Genomic DNA, 16395 nt, shown 5'->3' on the forward strand with positions numbered 1-16395 from the left:
ACAGCGTTCCTCTTGGGAGAGGGGGGAAACCCTGTTTATTTTCTGTTATCTTCCGCTACAATAACTAATCTCATTAAGCAAAGTAAAGTGGCAAGTTCATTTTTTTTCCCCGAGTCTCCCTCTGAAAGACTGAATGTTTTATCTATGTGCAGAATAGTTTTTGACAGTTTTATGTAACACGTGATGAAATGTAATTTGACAGGTTTCAGTTTCAGTGTAGATAACATGGGACGTCTAGTGGTGTTTACTGTTTATTCTGTGTTGGTCCTGAGTTGACAGGTCTTTGATTTCAAGGAGCCTTGCCACATTTTTTATCGATCTGTCAACTTTCATTTATTTCGACACTCCCTTTATCCCCTCATGGAATGAGACCACATGCACTCCAACTGTCTCTGTGTTATGGTGGATCAGAATCAGCGGGCGCAGATGGCTCCAACTCGTGACCTCACGTTTCAGAAATCTTAGCATCACTAAGTGTGTTTGATGACAATGATTTCTGCAAATTCTGCCGGCTTTAAACCCTGCATCACACACATCAAATGACAAAAAAAGATGAGCCATTTTTGCCGCGACTCCCATCACAAGCACCACCCACCCTTCTGAGAAAATGAACATGTTGCTTTCACTTTTGATCTGGATCCGGATTGTCCATCTCTGTGTGTACTGTAGTTCACTTGGTGGTGGTGGTGTACGGTGGTGGTGGTGGGGGGGGGGAAGGGTGGGGCTGAGACTTCAAACACTGTCGGTCTCCAACACATAAGGCAATATAAACCCTGCTTGATGAAAGACTAGAACTTCAGAGGAGCTTAACTTGGGGATTTAAAGGCTCTGTCTCTTCCCTGCATTTTGTTCAACACTGGATACGGCTTCTCTGTGTCTGGTTGTTATTCTGAGGAAACCGGCAGTTCCTGACGTCTTGTCTTTGATCCTTTCAACGATTTAACAGCCACATCCATAAGGCCTGCCTGTCTCGCGTGCATATATTTAGTGACGAAATCTATATAACATCATATTCTAGTGTCGCTATAGGTTTTATGTGACTATAGGCCTCAGTTATCATGTTGAAAATATGAATTGTTACCATTTCAGAATTTTACATGATTTATGAATTACATGAGCCACTGGAACGTCATCCAAAAAGGATTTTTTTACATGCTTTTAGTACGCAAGAGGTGCTCTGTGCATTGTCCATCAGTGAGGCAGACTTGTGCCCCTGTCCCAGACAGCATGTTAAAAAATGTTTACTACCACCATCTGCTGTTCACTTCCAGAGCAGCAAGCTGCTTAACTCTGCATTCTCTCTTTGAGCAAACGTTATTGCACCTCAGTAATAATGTGGTTACAAAAAATATATACCTCAAATGTAAGATTTGGAAGGATTCGTCTTCATTTTGTTTGTTTCAGGAACACCGGTGACAGCAAAACAATCTTGATCACGTTCTAACAGAGATGGGGTCGATTCGATCTTGCGCTAAAAGTTAGGTTGTGTGATATTGACTCATACTGTGTATTTTTATAGAAACAGTTTGCTTATACTACAAGTATATTATTTATAGTTTCCGGTGGTACTCAACTCACACAACACCTTTGTTGTCACATTTCATACAGCAAAACCAAAGATCACAAGAATGTTATTGTGGGAGGTGGAAAATGTCAATCTCTTTTTGATGACAACACACAGTCCTCAAACTTTTTTTAAGATGTGTGTTTGTTAGTGAACAAAGTGAAAGGCTCCGCTGTCTGGATCCAGTAATGCTTGTATAACTCGGCGGAAGCGCAACACTGCCGTGCCAATAAATGACAGTAAATCACATCCTCTCCATAATGCTGCTTGATAACTTGGCTGAGCCACCAGGGCATACAGGTAACATTCTCGTCGAAACAAACAACATGGACATACTGTCGTATAATAATGTTTGGAAGGAGTTTCTATAGTGAGTTAACTATAAAGAGTTTGTATAAAGACTCGTTGTGCACTCATTTATATGTAATGTTATGTTAAAATGTGCCAAATACATCAAACAGAGAGCAGACTTTTATTTCACATTGTAAAAGATGTAAGCTGTTTTGTTAAAATGGACCTCGAACGGTGGGTTCATGGACTGCCATCGAGGATTTATGAGGGGAGAGCTGGAGGCACAGGGAGGAAACATAATGGACATACAGCCTATACTTGGCCAGTCCATTGTAGCAGGTCACTGTGACTCTGGTTCATGGCCTCTGGTCCCCCGGGAGGCCTTTTTAAACTGCAGCCTCATCAGAGCCCCACAGAGACCGCTCTGTCTGTCACCTCGGCACCCTGCTGCGATTGGATCACAGATTGATTACACTCCATTCACACAGCGCAGCCATTGGAAGAGAGAAAGGCAGTGGAGTCCTCGCTGGACAATGGGGCCTTGTAGCCGGTGTCAATGCAGTGGTTGCGTGCATGCACAGTGGAACGGGGGTGGAATCACGGGGCTGATTTCAGCAGGGATGTGTTTGTAGAATCGTAAAATTCAGTCCAAATCAAAATCTGTCACATCCCTGGTTCATACCAACCAAGCTAATTGCCACACAGGGATTTGGTTTGGCTGTTAAATGCATTGAGTGATTTCCAGTCGGCTCCTTGATTAATTTCTGGCAAACGCACTGAAACATATCCTGTAAAACTAATCCTCATTAATCTTGAGATATCTTCTATTTGATGTAATAAACTGCATACTTGACTCTCATTTGGACAACAGCCAAACAGTGTAATTTGAATGCTCTGGACTCATCCTCAGGAAATTAGAAAATGTGCGGATAGCAGAACTGCAGCACGAGTAAAGTCTGGCGTCATGATCATATTTTGTGTAACTTGTGAACTGGGAGCTTATTTTTCAGTGTGTGGATATCCCTCCTTTTTGCAATTTGTGTGCTCTCACAATGGGAGGAAGATTTAGAAGATGGATATTTTGTTGATAAAATCCCTGCAACCATCTGTTGGGTGTAATCAAATAGCTGGTGCTGGCAAACTATCTTGGATGACCTCTTACTATTCCTCGGGCAGCATATGCACATTGCTTCAGAGCTGAACTGGTACCCACTACTAGGATCAACATTACAATCATCATATTGAACAGTAAACTTCATCACCCAAACATGGCCAAGACTGAATTTATGAGGATTTCTGAAATGGAGTGCACCATATGCTACCCAATCTGCTTTGCCAGGGTCTTTACCACGCAGATTAATAAAAACAATGGCATGGTGTTCCACTTTAATATCTGGAAATATCACATGCGTACTCCAGTCTTTATTCCATGGCGTATTGGAGTTTGAGATGGTATTAGATGAGCAATCCATAAGTAGTTTGCCGAATCCAAACTACTTTTTTAAGGCGACTAACCAATCATATTTGTTCGGTCCAATAACTCAGATTCTAATCTTGATTTCATAGAATCGTAGACCACTGAATAATACTATTTGACCTAATAATTAAAATACATTTAAAAAAGCCTCTGTATATCAAACTGAAACTTCAATATATGAAAATAATATGTAACCAATGAACAATACAAAATACAGACATAATATGAACTTTTATTTTACCACACCAGCCCTACTCAAAACTGTTAAAAAAAAATTTACAAGCTCACAATATTGCATTGCAATGTGCTGTATCTGCTATTTTTGAGCATTTCCCAAACCTTTTGAAGGTGGTTAAAAGTTTTTACACATCTGATACGTTACAAATAATAAATAAAGGACAATATTAGTTAGTTACTGCGAGAGTGTGGACTAGCCAACACCAACTTGTCAGGACTCCTCCTGGATCGCTGCCCTCCACACTCCTATCCAACAGGTTCCTGAGCTCTACACTGTTGTTAGCTAGACTGTTGGTGGTGCGCTTCTTTCCCCTCCTGGCTTTACCCTGGGTTGGAGTCAATTTACTTGCCTATAGTTCTGGGTGCCTGATGCAGTGCCCAGCCAACCTTATCCTTCTCTCTCTCTGACTTATAAGACCCATAAGGCCCTAATTTCATCAGAGCAAACCATAGAGTTATATATATATATACTAGAGTCAGGACAGCCCCACCAGCAGCTATTCATTTCAATTAATGAATTCGCTTCAACGTTGGACATATATAAAGGCTAGATGGGGCAAGGCGGAGTCTCCGGCATCGTTCACCGCCGGCCATCTTGCTACAGTCAATTTTTCTGGTACGTTCTATGGTAGCTGGTGATCAGCTCAAACAAACATATTCTTAACTCGCTGAAATCGTGACGGATTTACAAACGGTTTGGTTTATTACAAACGTTATCAACGTGGCTATATGATTCACGATGCTTAATGTTAATTTTATATGAAAGTACATTATAAGAATGCAGTATCATCTGACGTTTATAACAAACCAAACCATTTGGAAATCAGTTGGACATGTATACAATACATGCCCCATAGACACAATGTTATGAGTGGATGAGCTACCTCTAGCAAGATGGCCGCCATGTGGCGACGTCGCTCTCCATTCGCCAGTAGCGTGGGCGAGTCATCTACTATTACTACATTACTACTATAACTACCATTATATATATATAAAAAAATATCTATATCAATTTTTACATTAACGATGCAACTACATCGATGCACGTGTGTCTGGATCGGTCAAAATAGCGTCTGAATCGGACGTTGGCTCGGTCCAAAATCGGTCGATTCAACTAACTGCGGGAAAACATCGATGTACAAGGCAAGCCCAAAGCGCTGTGCGACAGGTAGATAATTGTAGATCTGCTACTTCCAGCGCAGGACGGGCACGTGCGCATGACGCTCTTAACTATGGGTCAGCAGCGACAACATGATTCGACACAACTTTATTGCACAATTGCACACATCTGTTTTTTCATCCACGTTTCCATTAAATCTTATTTCCCATCCATGGGGACAAGCAAAGTGATATCACCGGCTTCCACCCGGTTTGGGTGGTGCAGTGCATGTTGCCTGACAAGGGTAGCTACTAGCTAGCATGAGCGCTAACGATAGTATATATATATATATATATATATGTGTATATATATATATATATATATATATATATATATATATATGGCCCTGGAGGGCTGGATCATCGTGAAAAAGAAACACTGTAACTTCCTGTGTTTTCTGCCAGTCACATATCTGTATCACTGTAACACTTCAAACGACTGTAAGACTTAAAGTAATTCTGCATGCTGGCTTTAAAGTGCTAATGGGTAGAATATTAGTGATGAGATGAAACGTGTGCGTGCGTGCGTGCGTGCGTGCATGCGTGCGTGCGTGCGTGCGTGCGTGCGTGCGTGCGTGCGTGTATATGCGTGCGTGTATATGCGTGCGTGCCCTACTGTCTTACAGTATATGCTGCTATATCCTCCTCTCTCCAGTCAAGGAGAGGAAAGGCAGGCTGGTTGAGATGCTGTCGCGTTGAGAGGAAGCAGTTTCAAGGATTACTGTCGGAGTGTAAAAGAGGCAATTAATCTCTGTCTTCAGAATGGGCTACAGTCGAGCTTCAAGGCCTCGCCGATCTTTTGGAGAATGATGAGACTCTGTTTACTAATTTGACCGCACGTGCTCATGTTGGGGGTATATAGCGAGCGGCACTGACTGGTGTTCAGGAGGTTTGCAGTGGTGGTACCGGTGTGTGTAAGTAAGTGTGGTAGTCTATGTGTGACAGTGTGTGTGGGTACATAAATGGTGCATTTATATAGCGCCTTTATCCAATGCGCTTTACATAGATTGTGCATTACATTCACCCATTCACACACACATTCATACACCGATTGCGGCGGAAGCCTTGCAAGGTACCAACCAGCACATCGGGAGCAATTTGGGGTTCAGTGTCTTGCCCAAGGACACTTCGACATGTAGACAGGAGGAGCCGGGATTCGAACCGCCGACCCATGGATCATTGGATGACCTGCTCTACCTCTTGAGCCACAGTCCAATGCTTGTGAGTGAACATGTGTACTGTGCACAGTATATAAAGTGAACAAATTGCCTGCACTAGCACGCACGCACGCACGCACGCACGCACGCACGCACGCAAACTATATTTATAATATGCCTGACTGGATCCATGTTTTGCTCGCTTGTTTGTCTTGTGGCATTTTCAGTCTCTTGTGCTGTGCCGTGCCACCGAAGCATTTGGGGTGTTATCAGTTTGAACAGCATGTTTGATTAGAACTAAGCTCTTTTTGGTTGGCTGACATTTGACTTTGACTCATGTCCTTGTCCTGTTCTGTTGTCAGGCTAAAACCAATATGGTTCATTATGTCTGCCTGTATAAACCATTCAAGCAAAGTACAAAACATATTTCACATGTTGTTCGCTGCAGTAATGGAACTGTTTTATTGCATCAACCCTAAATGCAATGAAATGAAATGACCCTTGTGTAATAGTAGTTAGTTTCTAATAGTAATATACAGTAATAATAGTTTAGTTTCTAATAGTAGTTAGTTTCTCTCAATTTGTCCACAATATAGAAACAGAATAGAATATAGAATAGAATGTATATTGGGAGAAGAAGATGCTGAACTGAGAGGTGAAGAAGAGGAAGGCCAAGAGGAGGTTAATTTATGGATGCAGGAGTCAGCGAGGATGACCCAGAAATACAGAACCAGATGGAAACAGATGATCCATTGCGACAACCCTGATGGGAATGGGCTCTATATGCACACACGCCATTTTGGACGCCCTACTTCCTTCACAGGTGTTACCGCTGATACTAATGAAGGCTCCGTTCCATTCTGGTCAGAGTCAGGGTGCTGCACTGGAAACACTCACCAGTGTGTCTCTCAGAGTTATGGGGGTCCACTCCTTGAAATGAGAAGGTTTGAAAACCACTGTACACTAAATGGAACGGAGCCTTAATTCCAGTGAAGGAAGTAAGCAGCCCGGAAGTAGGAAGATCAAATCAAATCAAATCAAACTTTATTTGTATAGCACCTTTACAACAGCCAAAGCTGACCAAAGTGCTGAACAGAGTGAAAACAAGACAGTAGAGCATAGCAATATAAAACAATGAAAAGAGACAATAAAATATAAAACAGAGCATACAATAGCACAGAGCTGGAAATCAATATACAGGTAAATCGGGTGCAATTAAAGGCGAGGGAGAACAGATGAGTTTTGAGGAGGGATTTAAAAGCCCCAATTGACTCGGCAGATCTAATGTGGTGGGTGGTGATGTTCCAGAGTTTGGGGCCCGCAGCCGCAAAAGCACGATCACCCCTGCTCCTCTTGCTAGTCGTGAACTCGACCAGCAGCAGCTTGTCCGCAGACCTTAATGCTCTAGATGGGGCGTTAGGGCACAATTAGGTCAGAGAGGTATGAGGGAGAGTGACCGTGAAGTGATTTAAAAACAAATAGAGTTATTCTGTGTGCATATAGCCCATTGGCCCGAAAGAAGAAGAAGAAGAAAAAGAAGATGATATAATAAAACATCACATTCATATTTATTATTTTCCCCTAGTCAACTTCACTAAGTGAAATAAAACATTTATACTTTTCTCTCGGCACCCTCCCGGCCCTGTACCCACCTGACATGATCACTGTGATTACACATGCCTTCGACCTCAAGCTAACATGTTTAGCTTGATAGAAGCTGGCACAATGAGCACCTTCTCCTTTAGGACTTACAGTTGGGTGCCACCGATATTGTCCCTTATCATTTGACCCATTTAGGCCTGACCTCAACATTTAAAAAAATCCTTCTAAATCCTCCAGTTTTCTGAATTAAAGATTTTCACGATTTTTCAAAAATAGCAGACCTACAAGCTCGTAGCGCGCCACTCGGTGGCGCGCTATGAGCTTGTAGATCTGCTATTTTCCAATAGCTAAATTATAACATAATGTTTAAAACACCAAAAGGGGTTCCCGCCCAAAATGGGTTAACTGTCCTTTTGCGCAGATCACGCAAACCTCAGCAAAAAGAAAAGGACAATATCGATGGCCTCCAACTGTAGCACACGCTGCGTCTGTGTGCATCTGACTCTACGTCTGCCCATGCAGGAAACCCACAAACACAGGAGCTATACGAACGGAACAAACATGAAAATACGTAGCGTGAGACGAGAAGGTTCTTTGAGTTTGACTCTGATTCACTATTGTGTCATTTAATAAATTAACCAAGGCCAAACACAATGTACACACTAGTTCACGCTATACTACACGCATATACAGGCTTTCACTGCTAATCATTCACACTTCAATTAACTTCACAAGGGTACGTCAGACAGGAACTCAGCTCTGTATAGAATTACTATTTTGAGAAATCTCTCCTTTGCTAAATGGTGATCTTTTTTTTGCCTCCTATTCACTGTTTTCTCCTTCCCTTTCTCCTTCCCTGTCGTTCCCTGATAAGGCCCCCATCACCAGAGAATACAATGGAGCCATTGTATGAAACTCACGGAGCTGATAATGTTATGTGACATTAGGGCCAATGATGTTAGTTCTTCCTATTCACAGAGACATTTCCATTGGAACATGGACTTTACAGAGTGCCGTAATATTCAAGGGTTGTTGAAATGAAGGAATAGTGAAGTAGCAATAAGGTGAAAGTCAATCAATATTCATAGGCATAATCATATACCTCACAGTACTCTATTAGTCATATGGTGTTCAGAAAGAAACTGATGTATGGCTAGCACTTAGTTAACCGTTGTAGCATATTAATAGTTTTAGCACATGTTCCAGCAAAGCATACTTTGATGTTAAATGTCATTGGACTCACTCAAAGATATGTCTTGAATAGTCTTAGGGTTTACCACTAAAGGCTTACACACCGTACACCTTAATTAATTTCAGACTCTTCCTGTCCAAAGGGAAAACGCACAAAATGTGTGATGTGTCAAACTTCATAACAAGCATATACACATGTCACTTTGAAAACCCTTCCCCTGCCTCAGCACTAAATCCACAGCACAATTATCTCCCCCCTAGTACCATTCAACCCTTGTCAAGTAAGGACTCAATTGTTTTCCCCCTCCCACCGGCGTATAATATTATTATTATTATTCAAATTACCCCTGAACGCTGACCCAAGGAAGAAAAAAAACTAAGGGGTTCCATTTCAGAGCTGTCACTGCAACGTCTTTATCTTCTCTTTCCAAATGTTAGGGTCAGCCAAGACTGACGCACAGCAGACGCCACTAGAGAAAGGCCTAATGTGATTAATGGGTGCCAGTAAGGAGAGGTGGACTGAGGTGGTGGGTGGGAGGGGTGGAAATTAAAAAATCCCAAGTCATCCCAAGGAGACTGTTGCTCCAATAAAGAAAGGAAAACGTCCCACCGTCTGCAGTTCATCAACAGTGTTTGATTTCAGCTCCCCTGCCAGGTCCAAGCCATGAGGCAAGGTTACAATGTGACTTTGAGACTTTGAATGCGGGCAGGGAATGTAATCTCGTCACCTTGGACAGACCTCCTATATGTCTGTGGGTGAAGTGTTACATTTTGTGTTTGAGTTCCGTCTCGTCACACCGGTATACAGGATGATAACCTTCTGGGTTTTGTCGTTGATAGAATAGACATTTCTCACATTGTACAGTAAGTGCATTCTGCACTGTGCTGTGAGGGTCAACATCGTCTTCTTTGAGGAAACTAAAGCAGTGCATTATTCCCTTTTTCCTCCACGCACTGAGAGCTACAGTATAGCTCAGTTTAGTTTAGTTTTCTTTGACCACACACACGCACGCACGCACGCGCACACACGCACGCACTCAGTTGCATGCACACGCATATGCACACACACGCACACACACACACACACACACACACACACACACACACACACACAAACACACACAATGATCAAGGTTAACATGAAAAGTCAAAGACAAGTACTGTAAGTATGGCATTGACAGACTCGTTTTTCATAAAGTGAAGAGTATTTAGGTAGCCCTATAAAGGAAGCATGGTGTGTGTGTGTGTGTGTGTGTGTGTGTGTGTGTGTGTGTGTGTGTGTGTGTGTGTGTGTGTGCGCGCGCGCATACTTAGTACTGCCTATTTTCTCATCATTAATATGAGTACAGTTTGTCCGCTATACTGTATACAGGTATATATATAGACTAATGATCTGTTCACAACACATATTTGCAGAGAGACAAAACGAAACACTGAGACATATTGTGTTTATAACACCTTCCCACGTCGCTGCGTAACTGCAAGCTGGAACCTGCACCCACTTGCACAACACGCCTGTAGTGTGTGGAGCCAGAGTGAGGGGTACAGTAGGGGTACCATGAGGTGGATTAGGGGCTGTAGTGAGGAGATGAAGGTACATGTGAGTCTCCCTGGGTTCCTCTGCCTTGTGAGGAGCCGGAGCACAAGATAAGGCCACAGCCAGCCAGCCATAATCCCCCCTCCCCTCCCTTCAACCTGCAGACAGCTTAAAGTCAATACCCACCCGGGGAGATCTCTCCAACCGCCCAACGTTAACCTGTGCTGCAGATGGCCCAGGCTGGACCTTTGGTGGTGTGAAAACAGGCCCAGCCCGCCCCACGCCCATTCCACCAGCTGATGAAAAATAGTTTTTGTGAGTAGACTTTCAATGTATTGAACCGTTGATTAATGTTTCCCGACAAAACATTGAAACATTGAAGGTATGTTGCTTGATTTTCTTTATTTAATTGTTTTAATTGACTTAAACAAAGTCATCAATAATTTGAGTGCACTGTGGAAGAGAGATAAAGTGACATCAGTGCAAGAACTGGGGTATCTTCTAAACAAGGTGCATGCACTGTTAACAGGCAGTCGATGATAGTCCAATGTTTGATGGAACACGTTGACAATTGAGGATGACACTCATTTGGTATTATTACCAGCATAGAGCAGACTGGGGAATTGTCAGTAGGCAGGCGTGCAGCATTATTTCACAATCTGAAATGAAAGAAGCAAACAGGGATTTTAATAGTTTAGGAATTGTGCGATGAATCCATTACCATGGAGACGGTTCCTCGTGCAAAAAAGGAAAGTAGTTGGCACTCTGCTTTCTGCTTTCCACTCCTTCATTTAGCTTTGGAAACAGAAAGTGAGAGAGAGAATACAAGGTGTTCTTTGGCCTAACTCCCTGGATTAACTTCAAGTTTTCTAGTAACTGGTATTGTAAGCACATAAAAGAACCTATAAGTGAAGGGATGAAGAGAGATTTGGAGTGTTACAAAAAGGGACTTAAAAAGTATATAAAAGACCACAGAACACGGAGTATTTCCAATTTCCACTATACTTTACTGGCAAATATTGTATTATATACAAATATTTGAAAACTTAGTAGATTTCTATTTCTATTTCAAAACACGCATTACCCACTTGCCCTACATACATTTTGGCAATTTGAAAATAGACGATCTACAAACTCTACGATTGGCTATTGTTATACATTTGAAACTTTGAAATTCTACTTTTGGTGCTTTAAGTATGTTTTGATTTTGCACTTTTACTAAGGTAGATTTACTTGTAACAGAGTACTTCTACTTTGCAGTATTGATACTTTTACTTAACTAAAGACATTTAGGACTTTTCCCAGCTCAACATAGCTAACACTGCATGTGCATTTCAACAAACACAAGCATCACAAGAGCAGAATATGATCACGGGGAGTCTGAATTAGTCCCACTGATTGGCCTGTTTATCTTAGATTGCAGGCAAGTGATTTGATGATGAAAAAATAGATAGGCTGTCCTCAATGCCGGTTGTTTACCATAATCACATTTTATATTCAAACGTGTAAATCCATGCAACTGACATAATCACATTTGACATTCAGCAGTATAATCCACACCAACATATCACATCAATCTATTTTATAGAAAAGTGTTGGAAATACTGTATGATTGCAAACAAACAAACAGATATAACCATTACAGGAACATTTTTAATCATTTATATTACACCTGTTTCACTTTGGTATAACATTTACAATTTCAGCCAGGCTTCGGTGTGAGTTAATGAACAGTCAACCAGTAGGTACATACCTGTCTGACCTTGTCCACGTAAACATTCCCACCTGGTCTCTTAGGTCTGCCTCCTCCATCACTCTGAAAGTTCTCCCAGCCCGTCTGTCCACCATGGGGTCAAGAGCCTTCAGCCGCTCTGCCCCCCACCTCTGGAACTCCCTCCCCCCTGATATTAGAAACATGGATTCTATCACCATTTTCCAAACTCACCTAAAAATCCACCTGTTTAGGCAGGCATATGGCTGACCTCTGCTGCAAGCTGTACGTTAGTTATGTTTTGCTTTTAACTGTGTTTGTATAAACTGTTTTAACCTGTTGTACGGCGACCTTGAGTGCCCTGAAAGGCGCCTTATAAATAAAATGTATTATTATTATTATTATTATTATTATTATTATTAGGTCTATTAACTCATATCAACAATGCTCCCCCCCCCGAAACTGAGACTTTCCCATCTGTAGTTGTCGATAATTGCAAGAAGGTCCCCTTGAATTTAGCTCCAGAAGACGTATGAACAGAACACAGATATTGTGTGGTTTGGATTTTACTGTATTTTGTACATTTAATGTGTTTTCAACATTTGAAAGCAAGCAAATGAATTAACGTGGATTCAAACTGCAGGTTGTGTGTGATAACACAAGAGTCTAAAGGCCCCTGCTAGGAGTCCTAAAGCCAATTCTGCTCCTTACGCCCAAATGGAAATGGGTGGTGCTAGAAGGAAAACCATGGGTTCAACTGAATCATTAGAAGCACAAAGCACTATTTAGCTGCACTTTAGCACTATGGCACTATCCGTGGTGCTGAAGACAGAGTTCAGAACCATGGACAGCGCCCTAACCGTGGACTGATATTTTCATGTTCCACTGTTGCTGAACAGCCGAGTGCTCAGTTAAATGTTATGGACTGGATCCAAACAGTGCAACTGATCTACTCTTGCTTTTGGGATTTTGTGACAACCACACATTATAATTGCATGCTATGTTATGATGAAGAATACATTTTTTGTATTTACTATATCAGGCTTATCAGCACATTGTATGGATTCCCTACAGTATGTAGTAAGTATTATGTAGTTATTATGTATGTAATTATGTAGTAAGTAAGTAGGTCAGAGAGCCTTATCGGTATCAGCCAGAGCGTGATTGCTAGACCCATGGGAGATGGATTGTTGAGGTGAAGCGCAACACCTACCATCAGTACTAACTGCATGACTTGCCACATGCCACACCCATGCCGTGCTACTCATATATGCTGAGTTGGCGGTGCCCGGGATCGAACCCATGACATTGTGGTCAAAACAGGTGAGTGCTCTACCGACTGAGCTATGGCAAATTATATACCCAAAAACAAATTGAACACTAACCACTTTCAACCTGACATCCATTTCTATGTAGATTATTTTTTCAAACAACCAAAAATAAATAATAATAATTATTATTATTATAATTATTAAAAATTATATATCTTGCTTATATATCTATGAATCCACACTTTGTCAGAAATAGCTAAAACAGCAGATCTACAAGGTCACATTGTGTCGCATCGCTATATGTTGTGAGCTTGTAGATTGGCTATTGCCAGCATGAGTAAATACAGGTCCCTTTACGGATTTACAGATTTGCCCATTGGTGTGCCTTGGGCACAAGAAGTTTGAAAAACCATGGGTCTACTGTGACGGGTCAGGGTTTATGTGTGTGCCCTGCTAACAATAGTAATCTGTCTTTCAGGTTCAAGGTTACTTTATTGTTGTTACATCTTGTGTACAGATACATAAGAGTAAAACTTAGCAGCATAGACAATAATAACAGTAGAATAACGTAAAGATATTAAAGGAAGGGAGAGAGTGCAAAAAAGAGCAAGGAGAGAAGAAAAAGAAGATTCAAGAGAATACAAATGTACATGTGCATATAGTCTTGTCATATTGTATGTATAGCATTGTCAAATGAAGTGTAGATGAGTGATGGGACCTGCAGGTTGGAGAGTGGTGCCTCCAATCACTATAAAAGAGCCACCTTCCCAGTGCTTCTTTCTCTGCCACTTCGCCCACATGCACCTGAGCATGACCACACAGACCATATTGTTTGTTTGATTAATTCCTCTGTTTGTTGGGCAGTTGTACTTTCCCTGCCAGGTTGATGTTAGAAGCATTTGCATTTATGTACTTTAAAATTCATTTTTTTATTTAATAAACGTATACATTTTCATATGCATTTATCCTTTTCTTGTTTCCCTTCTTTGTTGTGGTCTTGGAGCCGGACCATAACACATGGTACATACATAGAGCCCTCATAGAATCTTCTCCAGCATAAATAGTGTATATAGCATAAACATGCTGTTATTTATACTGTAGGCTAGGCTACTGCTCCATTATATTGTGCAAAATAAGCCAATTCCAAAATAACAGTTAAAAACGCATATATGCTAACTCATTTTATCCAACCAAAATCGTATTAATGTCTGTGTGTCTGTGCATGCATTTGTGTGTGCGTGCGTGCGTGCGTGCGTGCGTGCGTGCGTGCGTGCGTGCGTGCGTGCGTGCATGCGCTCCAACCTGTTCCCCTCTGCTGTAAATCGTCCCTCCTGCCTGTTTGCTGTTATCTCCGCCGGCCTCACCTCGCCACACCTTCATTACTGTCCCAGATAGTGGCATTGGCAACTTGTCACTTCTATTGATTTCTCTTAAACTGCAATTTACATGGATATTTGTGAACGTCCTGAGGGCAAGCTCTCCCCACCCCCCTACCCGCCATCACACCACCACCCCCCCGCCCCCCTAAGGCAGTGAGGATATTTCTCCACCCATGAGTCTGACCCCTTCGCACAAAAGAGCCTCAAAGTCACTTTTCCGTCTTACATCAGCAGTTGTGTCATGTTGTTATTTCTGCAGGTGCATAGCCTTTTCTCACCTTCATAAGACAAATGAATGTGTAGCAGAAGTAAAAGGGTACATGTAGGTATGGTTGGTTGATTGATAATAATGCTAAGTTTTTTAATATTCCAGATTCTTATAGCTGGTAGGCAGTTTTTGCTTCTAGGTCGTAGATTCCCGAGGTGTTTGCCTCCTGATTTTAATGAATTTTATTGTTGTTTTGAGGTTACCTATTTCTCCTATTTATGCTTTCTGTTCCCTCATTCAGCAAATTAATTTACAGGGAAGTGGTATATTGTAGGACAGTCAGACAGCTGGGTGAACACAAACAGAAAGATGAAAGACAGACAAAGAGTAAATATTGTGCGGGTGGTGCTTGGTGATGTTATACTCCCTCTCTCTCTCTCTCTCTCTCCTCTCTCTCTCTCTTGCTGTGTGTGTGTGTGTGTGTGTGTGTGTGTGTGTGTGCGTGCGTGCGTGCGTGCGTGCGTGCGTGCGTGCGTGCGTGCGTGCGTGCGTGCGTGCGTGCGTGCGTGCGTGCGCCTGTGTGCATGCATGTGCCCATGTGTGTGTGCGTGTGTGTATGTGTAGTACTGAGTATGAGTGTATGTGGCAGTACCATAGTTCCTCCTCTCTAACATACACCTGACCTTCCACAGCATGAAGCCTGGGGAATTCTACATAACTGGAGGCTAGTAAAGTCACAAATGCTTTTGGAGAGCGTTGACACCGCATTTTCACACAAAATGACAAAATGTCACATTTCTTCAAACTTTGCGGTTGCAACAAGCTGTCAGAAGAGTTTTACTTCTAATGCTGAAGGTCACTTAAAGCCACAACTGCTTTGAACCTAAAGAGCACTAAGAGAGCAAATACACAAACATACTTTATTCTTTACTTTTTGCTTTATAATTCCTAATACGGCATTCATATTCCGGTAAATAATAATGCTTAAATGCTCAAATCTGAGTTGGGGCGCCCGCTGGCCTATAGTGGTCCAGGCGCACACCACATAATTATAGGCTATGGCCTGACAGTGCGTTGCGTGTTCGAGTCCCGTTCATGACGACCTTTGCTGCATGTCTGCCCCCGTCTCTCTCTCCCTCTTTGCTGTCGTTCTTCACTTGTATCTATCAATGAAGGCAGAAAGTCCAAAAACAAATCTTGGTTGATTGTGATTCGTGGCGCTACCTCTGGTGTTGTGTTTGTTGGTGTCTTTAAGGTTTTTAAAGTAGTTTGACAGGTAGGCCTACATGGGTGTCTTTGTAGTGTATATCTTGTAGACCAGGTCCATTGCCAGTTGCTGTACTCTGTCCTCTATAGAGCGTCGCAGTCCCGCCCCCTACCAGGGCCCAGGAAATGATTCTCCGTTAATTTTCCTCATAGACATTTCAAAAAGTATTTATTTAAAGACGTTTACGCCGCGGACAAAGCCAACTCTTGTCGTGACAAATCATGACAACAAACACAATTTTTTGGGCCGAACAAATAATTAGAAATAAGAAAAAAACGGCAGGTTACAACACTTTTTTTGTTGTTTTTCTTCTTTGTAATTATTTGTTTGGTCCAAAATATTGTG

The sequence above is a fragment of the Electrona antarctica genome (genome assembly GCF_951216825.1).
Source record: "Electrona antarctica genome assembly, chromosome: 20".
Taxonomy (NCBI): Eukaryota; Metazoa; Chordata; class Actinopteri; order Myctophiformes; family Myctophidae; genus Electrona; species Electrona antarctica.